The sequence below is a fragment of the Mauremys mutica genome, chromosome 3, assembly GCF_020497125.1.
Source record: "Mauremys mutica isolate MM-2020 ecotype Southern chromosome 3, ASM2049712v1, whole genome shotgun sequence".
NCBI classification, from domain to species: domain Eukaryota; kingdom Metazoa; phylum Chordata; order Testudines; family Geoemydidae; genus Mauremys; species Mauremys mutica.
In genome coordinates this window covers 128,197,416-128,214,177 of record NC_059074.1, presented here as the reverse complement: position 1 = coordinate 128,214,177, position 16,762 = coordinate 128,197,416, and the positions used below count along the sequence as shown (strand labels likewise).

Here is a 16,762-nt window from a genome sequence, read left to right as displayed (position 1 = left end):
TGTGTTATATTATTTTATAATGTATCTAGTTGTGTGACCCCATCACGAAAGTATCTGAATGTTAATTTTATTGTATCAATCTTGCATGTATGTGAGTAGTACTTTTCAGTCTCAAATATCTCAAAATGCTGCATAAACACACACACACACACAGAGAATATAAAGCTGGAGTTCAGGAATGTTAGTGCCTCAATTAAGTGATCAGACACTGTGGTGATGAGCACAGTATAAAAGCCTATATAGAATAGCATAATCAGAATGTAATTAACCAAATTTGAATGTAGACAGGAGAGTGTGTATGTAAGAACCCTGATCTTGAGAAAGTTCTGTGAGATTTTAATGATCAGATTTTGGCTAACTTTCCTAATATGTCTATGTGTAAATGTAAAATACCAAATGCAAGAAATAGCTTAGTGAAATATTTGAAAAATAAAGAAATCACAGGACTGTGTTCTAAGTGATGGTATAAAATGGGACTATAGATCATATAAACTTTGGGGGAGTATGACATTAAATATTATTCTTTCACCTGAACAAGTTTCTGTTAGGATTCCATAGATACATGTTAGAAGGGACTTGAGAATTTCCAATAAATTGTACTCTAAACCAAATGATAGGTTAGGTCTGGCAACATTTTGTTATATCTGGGGCATGTAACTAATTCCTTTTGGTGCTTTTAAAGTAGAGCTAATATTTCTTGCTATTACCTTTTCAACTTCATATAAAATTTATAAATTTCTCTTTACTAAGACCATGGCCTAATAGCCAAGGTGAAAACATATTGCAAAAACATATTTTAGTTGGGGGGAAAATGCCCACAAGTCTCAGTTACCATTTGCAGATTGGCTGATATCAGAACAAATGTGGTGTTGTTTAAGTGCTAATATATTTTTCCAGTAGGCTGTACTGTCTGCTTTAGTTAAGTATCTGTCAAGTTTCAGCCTTTTTTTTCTTTTTTTTTTTTTTAAAGAGAGAAAATGAAGGACAGCTCAGTTCTGTCTCCCATAATAAATTCATGGGGATTTCCAGCCTCCTTTGGCCTCTCTGATGCAGTGTCTGTGGTTTTTTAATGTGAAGTATGAACTATTGCTTTTTTTCTTATAAAGCACACATGAATCCAGAGACAATTAATAAATTGCAGTTATGTGAAAATTTGATGTTCTCTTAAATGAAACTTTTGAGAGTCTTCCATCAATTTTGTATGTATTTAGATATGTTACAATAGTTCAGTCAACTGAAGTATTTCCCCCCCTCTAAGTACGTGCTTGTTCCAAATTTTGGATCCAAATTATCTTTATAGTTGAAGACTGGAACAAATTCTGTCTACAAATGACTCAACTTCAAAATGTTTTGTTTGCATTGCAGAATATGATACACTCTCCACTGGAAAGCTGCTAGCTTGGCTGGCTTACCTAATTTCCCCACTTACTTAGCAAGCATTATGTAGCAGTACATAAGAACGGCCATACTGGATCAGACCAAAGGTCCATCTAGCCCAGTATCCTGTCTACCGACAGTGGCCAATGCCATGTACCCCAGAGGGAATGAACAGAACAGGCAATCACCAAGTGATCCATTCCCTGGCACCCACTCCCAGTCTGTGACAACCAGAGGCTAGGGACACCATCCCTGACCATCCTGTAAAATAGCCATTGATGGACCTATCCTCTGTGAATTTATCTAGCTCTTTTTTGAACCCTGTTATAGTCTTGGCCTTCACAACATCCTCTGACAAAGAGTTCCACAGCTTGGTGGTACATTGTGTGAAGAAATATTGCCTATTAATTTCATTTGGTGACCCCTAGTTCTTGTGTTATGAGAAGGAGTAAACAACACTTCCTTATTTACTTTCCAGTAATGATTTTATAGACCTCTATCATATCCCCCCTTAGTTGTCTTTTCCAAGCTGAAAACTCCCAGTCTTATTAATCTCTCCTCATACAGAAACTGTTCCATACCCCTGATCATTTTTTTTGCCCTTTTCTGTACCTTTTCTAATTCCAATATATCTTTTCTGAGATGGGGCGATGACTTCTGCACACAGTATTTAAGATGTGGGCGTACCAGGGATTTATATATAGGCAATATGATATTTTCTGTCTTATTATCTATCCTTTTCTTAATGATTCCTAACATTGTTTGCTTTTTTGACTGCCACTGCACACGGAGTGGATGTTTCAAAGAACTATCCACAATGACTCCAAGATCTCTTTTTTGAGTAGTAACAACTAATTTAGTACCCATCATTTTATATGTATAGTTGGATGATATATATAAAATGATGGGTACTAAATTAGTATAGTATGGGTACTATATATATATAATATGTTTTCCAGTGTGCATTACTTTACATTTATCAACATTGAATTTCATCTGCCATTTTGTTGCCCATTCTCCCAGATTTGTGAGTTCCCTTTGTAACTCTTCACAGTCTGCTTTGGACCTAACTATCTTGAGTAGTATCTTAACTGTTTTAAGTATCTTGAGTATTATCCCGTGCTTGTACAGCTTGTTGCTCTTAGATTCTGAAAGATAGCTCTTTAAAAGTTATTGTAAAAATGTTAATAGTATCCCTCAATTAATTTAAGTTCATTGTTTCATTATTCCAATGAGGTCTGCATAGATAAAAACCTGTGATAAAGATCTCTGCATAGAATAAATCTCATATGTAATTAAGCAGGAGATATATAAATGTATTTTAATAGAGTATCCTTTCCTCTTGAAAATATTGAAGATATTCTGTCTCATTTAAGACTGTTGACTTTGCTCTGATCTGCAAATGTTTTCCTTAGAGGAAGGTAGATTACTCAATAGTAAAATAAACTTTCAGGTTGTGGGGAAAATGAGACAGGAAGAATCTAGAAATAAGACATTCTTGAGCTCCAGCATATTGCATCTGAATGATCCCACGCTTTCACACTTTCTGCAGTTGAGGGATTTGATGTGTATAACACACCAAAGTATAATAATGAATCAATGCCAAACAGCAACAAAAAAGTGTTATCTATTCCTTTCCAGTGGGACAGCAAGTTACTGCATGGACAAACAGATATGTAAGAAAATTTCAGATCTGACAGGAGTCCTTAAAAACAGCTTTATTTTAAAGCAGGGACGTCATTAACTCTTGATGGTACTGTACTGTTTTTACAGTCAACACTTGAATAAAGAGGTGAAGTTGTTGTGCAATAGAAAGACCCACATGACTGCCTGCAATGAAGTAGGGAATTCCCCAGTAATGCTAACAATTCTGACCTCCTCCAATAGGGAACGTAAACTAGAAAGCATGGTGGAGCCGAGAAGATAAGAAGCTGCTCTCTTACTCTGAAAGAGTGAGAGTAACTTCTCAGCTGAAGAAAACCAATTTCATCTATAATTCCAGATTTGGACTAGGGAAGAGAGGCTTTTTTACATAGGTGCTTTGGATGGAGGAACCTTAAAGAGGCAAGAGATTTGTTTATTTCTTCATCTACTCTTGTAAATAAGCTGAATAATAGGCTGGTACCCACTGTGGCTACCTGGCCTGTCATAGTGCCTTATTGCAGAAGTGAAAAATATTAATAGTCTTGAAGCTCCCAATTCTGTAACCACTGCCTGTTCCATTGAGTTATTTTAGGAGTTTTAATATACAGTGATACCAAAGAAGAGGTGCCAAAGAAGAGAATATAAAAGGCAATGTTGAAAATCATTTATTTTGGGTTAGCAGAATGCTATACATTGGATGGCAAGCTGGTTTAGAAGAGATCATGAAAACTTAAGGATTTGCAGTTGTCATTGGAATTATATTATTTTAATTGTATGCATGAAGGATTAGAATACCTTTTAAAAATAGAGGACAAAAAGATATGCAATCAAGGGAAATTATACACATCTCCAAGGAAATGTTTGTTTTTCATTTTGAATCTTGTGATAGACTAGTACTTAAAAATGATGCATGAACGTTGAGGTGTTGGTAGAAACACCATAGTTAAAGTTGCACAGAGACTTGAATTTAGTGTGGGTTGCATCCTTTTATTATGTTTAAAAAAATTTGTAGCACATCAAACTTGCAATACTACTTGAGATAAAGATGGAATTTTTAGGAAACTTAGAAGTAAAGCTGTTAATTAGTTTTGGTGTTAGAAGCATTTAGAAAATTTTCAAAAGGGGAACTGGCTGGGCTTGGAGAGGAGAGATGTTATGAACTGGGGAGAGTTTACAAGTCTAAGGAGCTAGGATGAAGGGCTGAGTAATTGTTTCCTGAGTTATAATCACATTTTTAAGGCATTTTTAGTTAACTTAGCTTCTGTTATTTCATTGTTAAAACTACTTATATACAGCTATATGGTTTGACAAAGGCAGGTATTGTTCCTGGAATGTGTTGAACCACTGAGAAATCAGAATGGCTGAACTCCCATCTCTGTGCATCATCTTTTTGATTAGATAAATTCCTTTTTTGAGTAGTATATTTACATGCTTTTAAAATAAATCATAAAGCTGTTCTTTGTAATACTGTATACATTTGCACTCATCCACTGCTCTATACTGCCAAACCACACATTTCTTCCAGACCTTGAGGTCTGAGGGGAACAGGTACATTGAACTGTTAAAGGAGACCAAGCATTTAGAGTTATATTTGTTTAGTATGGGATTGAATCTGTTTGATTACCTTACTGTTGTATCAGAATTCCATTTTTGTTGGTTGATTGCTTAAGATGACTGTCTCCATTGATAGCTTACATTTGTTTATGTAAAACATTAGCATTACTGCTAATAGTGGCTACAATCACTTCCATGTCTTTCTCAGTCAGCCAGTATACTTAGTCATTCTTAGTCGTTTATATTAGCAAATTTTTCTTAACATGTTAGAGAAGATCTACTGGATGAATTCCACCCATGATAAAACTGTATGAAAACAGCCATTTTACTCCTTCCAGTGGTCTGGATCATACTACATGAGTCCATTGTGCATTGTCTAGTTTTGTGTCTGTTTTTATAAAATGCCAACACCACCATAGCAGATAGAGATGGGTTTGAGAAACCAAAGTGGTAAATAATCAGTCAAAATATAATGTTGTAGACCGTTATTAGAGCCGGATCATTAACATCGACAGTTTCCATTTTCAAATGTGTTGGTCATGTATTAATTTCTCAAACTTTCGCCCTTTAGGCTAAAATTTTCCAGATCTAGTCTTATCCAAAGTGGTGTCTTTCTTTCCAAATTAAAAAAGATATGTTCAGCCACTTTCAAGTAGAAAGTGAGTGAAAAGAGCTGCTTTACTGTTTGTTTAGTTTGCTTGTTTTTGGCTTATCTTGAACAGCTCAAGTACCTCAGCAGTGTGTGGTAGATGCTTGAAATTTGGCAGGCACATAGTCCTTAGGTTGCAGATGTGCCTTTAATTGACTCAGTGAAAATCTATTTTGACTTTGTCAAATGAGGAAGATTTAAATAAAAATACTACATATACATGCATTAGATCCCTACCTCCTTCATTTCCAAAGTGGGATATTTGTGAAGAAAGTGAGTCGGGGTCCTTGACACGTGTGCCTCATATGTTGGTGTGCAGTTAAATTAAATGGGGGCCTGTGGCAGGGCAGTTGACTCACTGATTCAGCACCTCCTGCTGGTTGTATCAGGAATTAGCTCTTCCAGCCCAGAGCACCCTCTGCAGGCTCGTGTCTCGCCTGCCGCTGGCCCCCATGTCCCTTCCGGACCCCAGTGCCCTTCTCAATCAGGGTTCTGCCCCCAGCAGTAACCCCTAATCTCAGTCTCCCCACCTAGGGGAATCCATAACCCCCTAGCCCCACCTTGCCTCAGTGGTTACTGCCAGTCATCATCTAGCCTGGCTCCTTGGGGCAGACTGCAGTTTGTAAGCCACTCATCATCAGCAAGGGGGGGTTGAATCAGCTGCCTCTGCCTGTATCCGGGCTGCCCCTCTGCAGCCCTAGTACCCTTTTGTGGGCCCTTAGCTTGGCCTGCAGCCTGGGCTTTGCTAGGTTGGAGCTCCCCAACCCTTCCCCAGCACTGCCCCACCCTAGGTACCCTCCTCAGCTTCCTAGGCAGCCAGGCCCTTCTCTCTCATGAAACTAGAGAGAGCATCTGTCTCTTGAGCACCTGACTCACAGCTCTTTTATAGGGCCAGCTGTGGCCTGATTGGGACATGGCCTCAGCTGTGGCTGCTTCCCCAATCAGCCTTTCCCCAACCACAGCCCTCTCCAGGGCTGCTTTTAACCCCTCCGGGCAGGAGTGGGGTGACTACCCCACTCCAGGGCCTAACATTGAAAAGTAAAGATAAAAATAAATGTTGAACACCAGTTTCGTTCACTTTTCACCTTCCAGTCTGCATGCTGAATGAGGCATGCTGGAATATAGGTTAATAGACAGGGCAGCAGAGGTTCTCCAAGAGCAAGGTAGACAGCCCTCACCGTATTGACTTTGCAACTGTGGGGCAACGTTCTGCTGTGGGGTTGAGAAGTCTTTGGGAATTTTGCTTGATTAAAGATGCCCTTGGTTTCTTTTGACCCATGGAGTCACTGAATGTAGTCTTGACTCAGACTTTGCCACATAGCAGGGCAATGACTTTCTAGGATGGCACTGTTCGTATTTATATAAGTCTTTGGAAGAGAATAAACTTTTCCTTTTCAATTTTCAATGCAGATTATTGTGGTTTAGTACACTAATTGTGGGTTGGTACACTTTCCTTATGAACACACCAGTCAAAGAGTTCATTCGTTAGATAACTATTTTTAAAATCCAAGTATTTGTCATCATATTTTGAAGAAAGCTTCAGTTCTAACTAACAGTGCCAAATGAAAGTGCAGCAAGTAATGCCAAATATCATTAGTATTTCCAACCACATTCAGAAGTGGTTAGATGGCTTTATAATAAAATGTTTCTATTCAGCAAGAGTATTTATCTCAGCTTGAAACTGTTAAAGTTTGGGAAGGTGGGAAAGTAGGATGCAGTCGAATATCTGAAAATGAACTTGTTGAAATTCAGTCAATTAACATTTTAAATGTGAGGAAAGTTCCTGGTATGCAGGGAAAATACAGCTGCTTCTCAACTCTGGTTTGGAAAACTCATTGAAGATGCAGTTCCATTCCAGTTTCTGTTTCTGTATATGAAGCGCAGGATGCTCTATGGCAAAAGCATCTGCCTAAGGGAATTCTAGAATGTCAATAATACAAAAGTTCTATTTTCTATACCTTTAACTTCTTGCTAACAGCACTCCTGTGTAGTTGTTCTCATTATAACCATGGCATTGCTGTGTTCTAGCTGGTGCTACTTTTAAATGGGGAGTGGGGAGAGTGTTCCTCATAGTGCCATTCTGGGAACATGTATTTTTAAAACATTAAATTAGTATAGTTCCCTAAATAAAAACACACTATCTGACATACCACTGTAGTGAAAGCTTACAGGCCACTACAATAAGTCAGTGTTCTACTGGTGTTTTTTACATGTATTATGACATCTCATTGCCAGATGAGAAGTTAATTTAGTCCTAATTGTTTCCTGGCGATAGAGCTGAGTAAACATCTTTCCATACCTAGATCCCATGTATGACCTGATACCATAAGAGGTTAGGACACAGGTAGCTAGATCTGGCATGACACTCTGGCAGTGGAATGGCGAGGGTCAGCAATGAGAGATGGTAACATAGGAGAGAAAGCAATATGGAGAAGCATGCAGATGAGAATGCGTTGGGTAGAGACAGAGAGAGAAGCCCTCCTTGCTGAAAGAAAGTGGGGAAAACCTGAAGAAGAGAAGAGAAAGAGAGGTAAGCGCCACTGGAAGCTTACCCACACCTTAGTCAAATTCCAAGCACCTACACAAGGATGTTTCTTGGCGGCCAGATCCAGCCAGTTTATTACTTCTTCTGACACTGGAGTGCCACAAAGTGGCTAGAACATGGCCATGAATTGGGCCCATTATGTCTGTTTACACATTTGAACAGATTATTTTCCTCTGAGTTCTCTTGGGGCCTGTGCAACAAAATAAGAGGGTGGGGTTTTTTTGTTTTTTGTTTTGTTTTAAATAGTAACTCCCCTACACGTGGATCTGCTGGGCTAATGAACTTTTCTGTGATTAAAAAAGTGTTACAGACTTTGTGAAACCGCAGCATATAGCTAAAAACCTCACTTCTCCGGCTCTCCTTTATAGATTGGCTTCATGCTGTAGACCAGGGGTCGGCAACCTTTTAGCAGTGGTGTGCCAAGTCTTCATTTATTCACTCTAATTTAAGGTTTCGCGTGCCAGTAATACATTTTAAATTTTTTAGAAAGTCTCTTTCTATAAGGCCTGGTCTACACTACGCGTTTAAACCGAATTTAGCAGCATTAAACTGATTTAACCCTGCACCCGTCCACACAATGAGGCCCTTTATATCAATATAAAGGGCTCTTTAAACCGATTTCTGTACTCCTCCTCGACGAGAGGAGTAGCGCTGAAGTCGATATTGCCATGTCGGATTAGGGTTAGTGTGGCTGCAAATCAACGGTATTGGCCTCCGGGCGGTATCCCACAGTGCACCATTGTGACCTCTCTGGAAAGCAATCTGAACTCAGATGCACTGGCCAGGTAGACAGGAAAAGCCCCGCGAACTTTTGAATTTCATTTCCTGTTTGCCCAGCGTGGAGCTCTGATCAGCACGGGTGGCGATGCAGTCCCAAATCCAAAAAGAGCTCCAGCATGGACCATATGGGAGATACTGGATCTGATCGCTGTATGGGGAGACAAATCTGTTCTATCAGAGCTCCGTTACAGAAGACGAAATGACAAAGCATTTGAAAAAATCTCTAGGCTATGATAGACAGAGGCCACAGCAGGGACTCAGCACAGTGCTGCGTGAGAAGCGTAACGGAAAGCCAAAGAATCAAATGGACACTCATGGAGGGAGGTGGGGGGTACTGAGGACTCCAGCTATCCCACAGTCTCTGAAAAGCGTTTGCATTCTTGGCTGAGTTCCAAATGCCCAAAGGGTCAAAAACATTTTCCCGGGTGTTTCAGGGTGTATGTCGTCAATTTACACCCTTCCCCCCCCCCGAAAGAAAAGGGGAAAAAATCATTTCTCGCCTTTTTTCAATGTCACCCTATGTCTACTGCATGTTGCTGGTAGGCGGGGTGCTGCAGCGCTGAACACCAGCATCCCCTTCCCGGTGGCAGATGGTCCAATATGACTGCTATCCATCATCATCATCAGCCCGTGAGTGCTCCTGGCTGGCCTCGGTGAGGTCGGACGGGGGCGCCTGGGTAAAAATGGGAATGACTTCCAGTCATTCCTGGCAGACGGTACAGAAGGCTTGGTAACTGTCCTCATCATAGCAACTGGGGGGCTGAGCTCCATCAGCCCCCGCCCCCTTTAATGTCTAAAGAAAAGATTCTGTACTGCCTGGACTATCATAGCAATGGAGGCTGCCTACCCCTCATTTTATCTCACTAAAAGTCAGTGTTTCTTATTCCTGCATTCTTTATGACTTCATCACACAAATGGGGGGACACTGCCATGGTAGCCCAGGAGGGTTGGGGGGGGAGGGAAGCAATGAGTGGGGTTGTTGCAGGGACACCCCCTAGAATGGCATGCAGCTCATCATTTCTGTGGGATCTCTGGGGCTCTGACCGGGAGTGGCTGTGCTCTCTGGTTCTCTAGTACACTTGCCCCATATTCTAGGCAGGACTGACACTATTTTTAGACAAAACATAAAGAAAGGAATGACCTGGGGAGTCATTCCCATTTTTGTCCATGCGCCCCCGGCCAACCTCAGCGAGGCCAGCCAGGAGCACCCATGACAGCAGCAGACGGTACAAAAGGATTGATAACCGTCATTGCCAATTTCCAAATGCAAACGGTGCAAAATGACTGATAACCATCATCTCATCGCCAATTTACAAGGGCAGACGGTGCAATAGGGATGGTAATAGTCTCTGCTACCTTGCAAAGGCAAATTAATGTTGCTGTGTAGCACTGCAGTACTGCCTCTGTCAGCAGCATCCAGTACACATATGGTGACAGTGACAAAAGGCAAAACAGGCTCCATGGTTGCCATGCTATGGCATCTGCCAGGGCAAGCCAGGTGAAAAAGGACGCGAAATGATTGTCTGCCGTTGCTTTCACGGAGGAAGGATTGAGTGACGACATTTACCCGGAATCACCCGCGACACTGTTTTTGCCCCATCATGCATTGGGATCTCAACCCAGAATTCCAATGGTCGGGGGAGACTGCGGGAACTATGGGATAGCTATGGGATAGCTACCCACAGTGCAATGCTCTGGAAAGCGACGCTAGCCTCGGTACATGGACGCACACCGCTGAATTAATGTGCTTAGTGTGGCCGTGTGCACTCGAGTTTATACAATCTGTTTTAAAAAAACGGTTTCTGTAAAATTGGAATAATCCCATAGTGTAGACATACCCTAAGTCTATAATATATAACTAAACTATTGTTGTATGTAAAGTAAATAAGGTTTTAAAAATGTTTAAGAATCTTCATTTAAAATTAAATTAAAATGCAGAGCCCTCCTGGACTGGTGGCCAGGACCCGGGCAGTGTGAGTGCCACTGAAAATCAGCTTGTGTGCCGCCTTCGGCACGCGTGCCATAAGTTGCCTGCCACTGGTGTATACTGATTCCCTGGTTGATGTGAGGTCATCTGTGTAGTGAGTGTTAGGATGTCACATCAGAGTAGCAATCAGCAATCCCTAGGCAAAGCTGAATGGACCCAAGAAAAATAAATGTTTTAAATTAACATTTTGCTGAATGCCCATGGAGGCATACAGTTGCATATTGCTGTAGTTGAAGTAATTTGATCAAAATAATTTATGGGTTATAGGTTACTTTAAAAGAAAGATATATATAAAATCTGCAGAGCAGTTGCTGTGACATCAATAAGTCATCCAAACAAAATATTAAGCCCTGAATATGTGAAACTTAAATAGATGACAGAATTAAAGAATAATAGCTGTCTGTAGCTATGGTCTGCATCCATCACAGTGTGTCTCTTCCAACTTGTAGATCTGTGCTGATCATGCTCCTTTGGGGATAAACAAATAATGATTTCTCCAGGCTTCTCCGTCTCTAAGTCTGAGCAGGAGACAAAATTTTTTGGCTGTGTTATTAAACAACTTTATTCAACATTGACATATTTCATTAATGCTCAGATTGTTTAAGCTAGAAATATACCTTACATGCATTAATGCAAATAATGCCTGACAGGTACTACCATTATAATGCCCTGTAAGCATTTTAGAAAGATTAAAGTTCTTGCTGCGCTTGCTTTTCTATAGTCATTTCCATTATAATTCAAACATCATTGTTTTCACTTCCCCTTCCACATTTACACATTTAGTTTTGCAGCAATGGAAATGACTTTGTGACGGGATTCCCGGGGACTGTGGGACCGCGGTGCCCCTTTATCTCTCCAGCCGGGGCTGTCTCTCACAATGCTTTGCTGGTGACAAGCAGCAAGCCCCTCCAGGCACTGTTATCACTCAGCACAACAGCATGTGGAGCCCCACACCCAGCTAGATTGCATGAGCCACTCATGAATCATACAGAGAGAGACACCACCCAAATCCCCCCAGCTCCCAGCCTGGTACCTCAGGAATATACTGTCTTGCAGTGCTCAAGATGAGCAGTGCAAATTTATTAATTGGGTCACCACTTCATTAATGGAAAGTGGATGTGTACACCAGCCTTTGAAAATCTGAGCAACCACCCTTACCAAACACTTCAGGCAAACTCACTGGTAAAGATAAACAGTTAAATTTATTGACTACAAAAGATAGATTTTAAGTCATTATAAGTGTTAGGCAAAAAGTCAGTTAGTTACCAAAATAAAATAAAATCTAAGCAGGCAGTCTAAACTCTCAACCCTATTAGACTGAGCAACATCTAGATTAAGCAGTTTTTCTCACCCCACTGGATGTTGCATTTGATAGTACACAGGTTTCACCCTTGAAACCTGGGCCAGTCCCCTCAGTTGGTGTCTTCAGTCTTCTCTGAGTGTCCTTGCTGCTTGCAGCATAGATGGGGCAGGAGAAAGGTGAAGCATGGGCCCCCTGTGTTCTGTTTTATGCCCTTAGTTCATGTGCTTGGAGAACACACGTCCAGGTGTGTCTGCTTGACATTGCTGAGTCCCCAGGCAAGGTTGAGAAATTCTCCTGGTGTGGCCTTATGCAGGTGAGTCATTGAATTGTAGCTCTTCCCTTGCTGGACACTGGCTGTTGGTTGTTTGACACCTGGCCCGGGCGTTGGTTACTTTCCTTGCTGTTGTCTCTGGGGAGCTAGTATCTGGCTGATTCCCCAACGTATAGCATGTTTTAGTGACAGCCATACAACACAATCTCATAACTTCATATGCACAAAAGATATGCATATTTAGATAGAACAGTGACTTTCAGCAGTTTATAACCTTTTCCCTGATACCTCACATGCCATGCTTATATGCAATATCACAGTTATATACAGACAAGGAATATGGGGGTTACAAGACACTCCTCCAAGGTGTAGTATGTCACAGACTTCTGTATGTGACCATCAGAGATAGCCGGGTGAAGAGCCTAGATGACATTTTGCAAACAACCCAAATATTTTAGCTGTATGCATTCATCTGGAAAGGCAAGTTCATCACTTATGAATGGCACAAATATGTATGGATAATGAAACCAGACAGAATGATTGTAGATCATGGATGGGCAAACTTTTTGGCCCGAGGGCCACATCTGGGTATGGAAATTGTATGGCGAGCCATGAATGCTCATGAAATTGGGGGTTGCGGTGCAGGAGGGATAAGGGCTCTGGCTTGGGGTGCGAGCTCTGGGGTGGGGCTGGGGATGAGGGGTTGGGGTGCAGGAGGGTGCTCTGGGCTTGGAACAAGGGGTTTAGAGGGTGGGAGGGGGATCAGGGCTGAGGTAGGGGGTTGGGGCATTGGAGGGGGTCAGAAGTGCAGGCTTCCAGTGGTGCTTTCCAGAAGCAGCGACAAGTCACCCCTCCGACTCCTATGTGGAGGCGTGGCCAGGCAGCTCTGTGTGCTGCCCTATCTGCAGGTGCTGCCCCTGAAGCTCCCATTGGCCGCAGTTCCCAGCTTGTTGGCATCATCTTACTCCAAGTTTCTTATATTTGGAATGAATTTTGATGCAGTTGTTTGTATTTACTGATACAGAATACTTTGACAGGTAAAGAGTTGTTTACATAAAGTCCCTAAGCTTTTTGTACAGTTTAATGTTAGTGAATTAATATGAGCTTTTTTTTTTTAAACTGCACCATTTGCAAAGTGTACATGTTTCAGGGACAGCTGCTGATAGTTTAAAATCTGTCTGTCAATATAGAAAGGAATAAATTGAGTATGGATGTGTATGGATGAAATGTTTGGTGTTGGGAATATTTGTAATTCAGAAATAATTTCATATATAAAGAAATCTCCCATGGAGGTGCTCAGGGCACTAGCACATCAGTGCACAAATCATAAAAACACAAATAAAATCATCATAATTAAAAACTTTTAAACAAGAAAAGCACATAGAGGGGATGCTGGCAAGTAATAAATAAGCATGGTCATGATTTCATTTGCAGAAACCACTTTTTAAATTTTTTTTTAAGTGAGGAGGGAGTGGGTAATATTGATATCAGGTGTTATATAAAACAAGAGATGAAAGGGAAAATATCAGGGAACAACAAAACTGAAAACATTTTATTTTTATAGATCCTTGAGGAAACTGGGGATGGGTGGGAGAGACAGACATTCTGCACTAGTAGAACAATGGAATTAGTATTAGTAATACTGCACCAAATATGATTTAAAAAATTAAGTTGCTTTGCTGTAATAGCCATATGGAAGTATGCTTATGTTTACTGAACTGTGGATTCCCATGCCGTTTTTGTTGTTTGCATATCAACTACCAGTGTATGGTTTGGATTACTACACGAAACGTTAGAGTGTAAATAACAATATCAAATATATTTTAGACACTGGCTCCAATTTTTGTTTACAATATGTCAGCGTTCTGTTTTAATAAGTGAAAATAAATGTAAAAATAAAAAGCATGTTACTGATGTATTAAAACACAATTCTGATGTAAGTTATGATTGAGGAAAAAACAGGAAAATAATATACTTAATTATCTATGTAATTTTTGTTCTTCAGAATACCAACTGCTTTTACCAGAATGAAAACTCTGGCTTCAAGAAATTGGTTTTATGAATGATTATAATAGACTATTAATATTTGCTCTAGAGTCTGCTTTTCAGGCCAGGAACTTGTGGGTTGATATCTCCAAATAGGGGGTTATACAATATGTATGTTGAAAAAACCCAAATTTTTTGGGAGGGGCAATCGCTTTCTAAACACACACATTTATTTAAAACTCCATCCTTCTATATATGCATCATTTTAAACACTATTTTTTAATGTTCACATATAGGCAAAGGTTTTCTTGCACTCAGTCAATTACAGGATCAGAGCCATAGGGCTTAAACTTGCTTTGAATGAAGTAAGTGGAAATGTTGCCGTCCTCTTCAATGGGAGCAGTATTGGACCCAGAGTTTCCATTGAATTCTTACAATGAGTTGTAGTAGTATTAAACATTTATATTACAGTAGTACCTAAGGCTCCTGATCAGGATTGGGACCCCATTGTGTTAGATGCTGGACAAACACATAAGATCATTTTTTTATTTCATGGAGGAGTTTAAGCTGCTGTTGACTTGTTTTCTTAATTTTCTCAAGAAAGCATTAGAAACAAATCTGATGCTATAAACTCAAAGGTATGAAGAAGCAAATATGGCATTTAGGCTCCAGTCCTACAATTGACCCTTGCAGTCATACAAAGTCCCATTGATTTCAGTAGGGTTTCTCCACGTGCTTTATAGGACCGTGGGTTTAGGAATAAAATTGGTCCCCGATCCTGCAGTCCTTATTCAAGAAAAGCTCCCATTGTTATGAGCAAGGCTGAAGAACTGGACCCTAAATCGCATATATTTTGGTTCTTGGTATTTTGCAGGGTTATTATAGTGTAGAATTAAAAATATTTTCTTTTGTATTTGTAAGCAGAATTGTGGTGGTCTTAGGTCAAATTTAATGCTTGCTTAAATGCTTAATCAAATAACTTAGAGGAACCTTTCTAATGGAAATGTTCTTGTTCATGTAACCAATGTACTGCACACTGAGCGTGTTACTTGTCATGTGGCAATACAAACAGTACACTCTTCGGGGAAATACATTTTAAGAAAGCTATAATCTCATTTTGCTGTCTGTTTTCCTTTTATGGGCTATGACATTCCAGGAAAATAAGACTGTTCAATGTAAGTTTGTTTTCTCACCTCTGAGTATTTTGTGAAATATATAGTATTGATGTAAAAAAATCAGTTTGCCTCCAACTTCGATGATGCAACTTAATGTTTCCTGCCAAACATTATCCATATTGTGACGATTTGGGGAATCTATCTGTGCACAGTTTATGAATCCTGTTTGATATTGGGGATTCTCTGTGTATATGTCAGACTGCAAATTCCAGTTTGAATTCTCTGGTGTCTTTTGTCTCCATGTGGAGTAAAAATGTACAGGAGATAATGGAAATTATTGCACCTGGCACAGCACTAACAATGAAAGGTTGATGAACTGTGATCATCCATTCAAATGAAGTATCCTTGGACAAAAAGATGCTACTACCCAGGGCAAATGAGTTTTTCAAGTCTGAACTCCAGGCGGGAAGTAACTAAGCAGCAGATCATCTGGTGGGGGACTTTGATCACCTGAAGAGGCTGAACAGGGAGTTACCTGACAAAGGGGATTGGAAGTTAAAGAGAGAGGGTCTTTTGCAGGGCATTTTAGAGAGCGGTCGGGCACTGATTGCAGTGATCAGAGGCAGAGAGACTCCATGATTAGGGAGAGAAGGCATGTGCGAGAAAGGAAGGATCCTGAACATCCTAAAGGACTCTGACTTAAACTCAAGGAACACCTGAAAGAGAGGATACTTAGGTAGGGAAATGCGTACAGTGTTTTATTGTTTTCTTCAGACCTTTATATGTCTTGTGCTGTCCACAGTGACTTTTTAACCTTTCACAATGCCTGGTGTTTCTGTTTGCTTCCACTGTCATGTGTCCCTGAAGAGGTGAACTGTAACCCAGAGTACTCATGAATGGGAACGGTGGGAAAGGGTGTATTAAAGCAACAGAGGTGTGTGTGGGGGAAGGATCATCACTGGTTGTGGAGGCCTAGGGCAGCTGGACCATGAGATCCTATTTCCATGAAGGGGTAACAGACAGAGCCTAAGGAAAGAGACCGTGCCGGAGCCCAATGAGACTTGGGAAGCGTATACCATATGGGTCTAGTGTTGTGGGACCCAAGCATAGCAGCCTGGCGAGTGTCCAGCAGGGTGAGCGTGACCAGGGCTGTGACAAATAGTTTTACTTATTTTTACTGCTTTCTGGTTCAAAGTGTAAGTTTCTGTACATTCAGCATCCAAAATAACAGTGTTGGGAACGGATGCCTTAACAAAAAGGATGTGGTCATGGAGGCTGAGTTAAGTGTATGGTCTGGGGTGTGTAAGATAGCTGTGGTGGTAGTGTTAGTAGTAAGGTTTGTGGTGGAGAAAGTATGGAGGGTATGAATTGCAAGATAGCTCACCATTTCTTTTCTTGTGATGTCTTCCACAGGTATGTCATGTGGGTATTGACTGTAACTGTTTCACAGCAAAGTTATATTCTATTCCCCATCCTTGCTTATCTTATAAGCAACTCATTATTCCTAATTAATTACTATTATTCCTAAGCCTTGCACACTGGTAGAGCAGA

General features: G+C 40.6%; 1 protein-coding gene across 15 annotated transcripts in view; it reads left to right on the top strand.

The window, feature by feature from the left end:
- Window positions 1–16,762, top strand: part of WDR27 (WD repeat domain 27) — a 227,850-nt gene that overhangs the window by 143,840 nt on the left and 67,248 nt on the right. For 3 of the 15 annotated variants that reach the window (XR_006577767.1, XR_006577766.1, XR_006577768.1), the window contains one exon: window positions 971–1,076. The exons of the other annotated variants lie outside the window; for them this stretch is intronic. The gene's annotated coding sequence lies outside the window, so the exon portion shown is untranslated. The remainder of the gene's footprint in view (window positions 1–970; window positions 1,077–16,762) is intronic. 15 annotated transcript variants of the gene reach the window in all.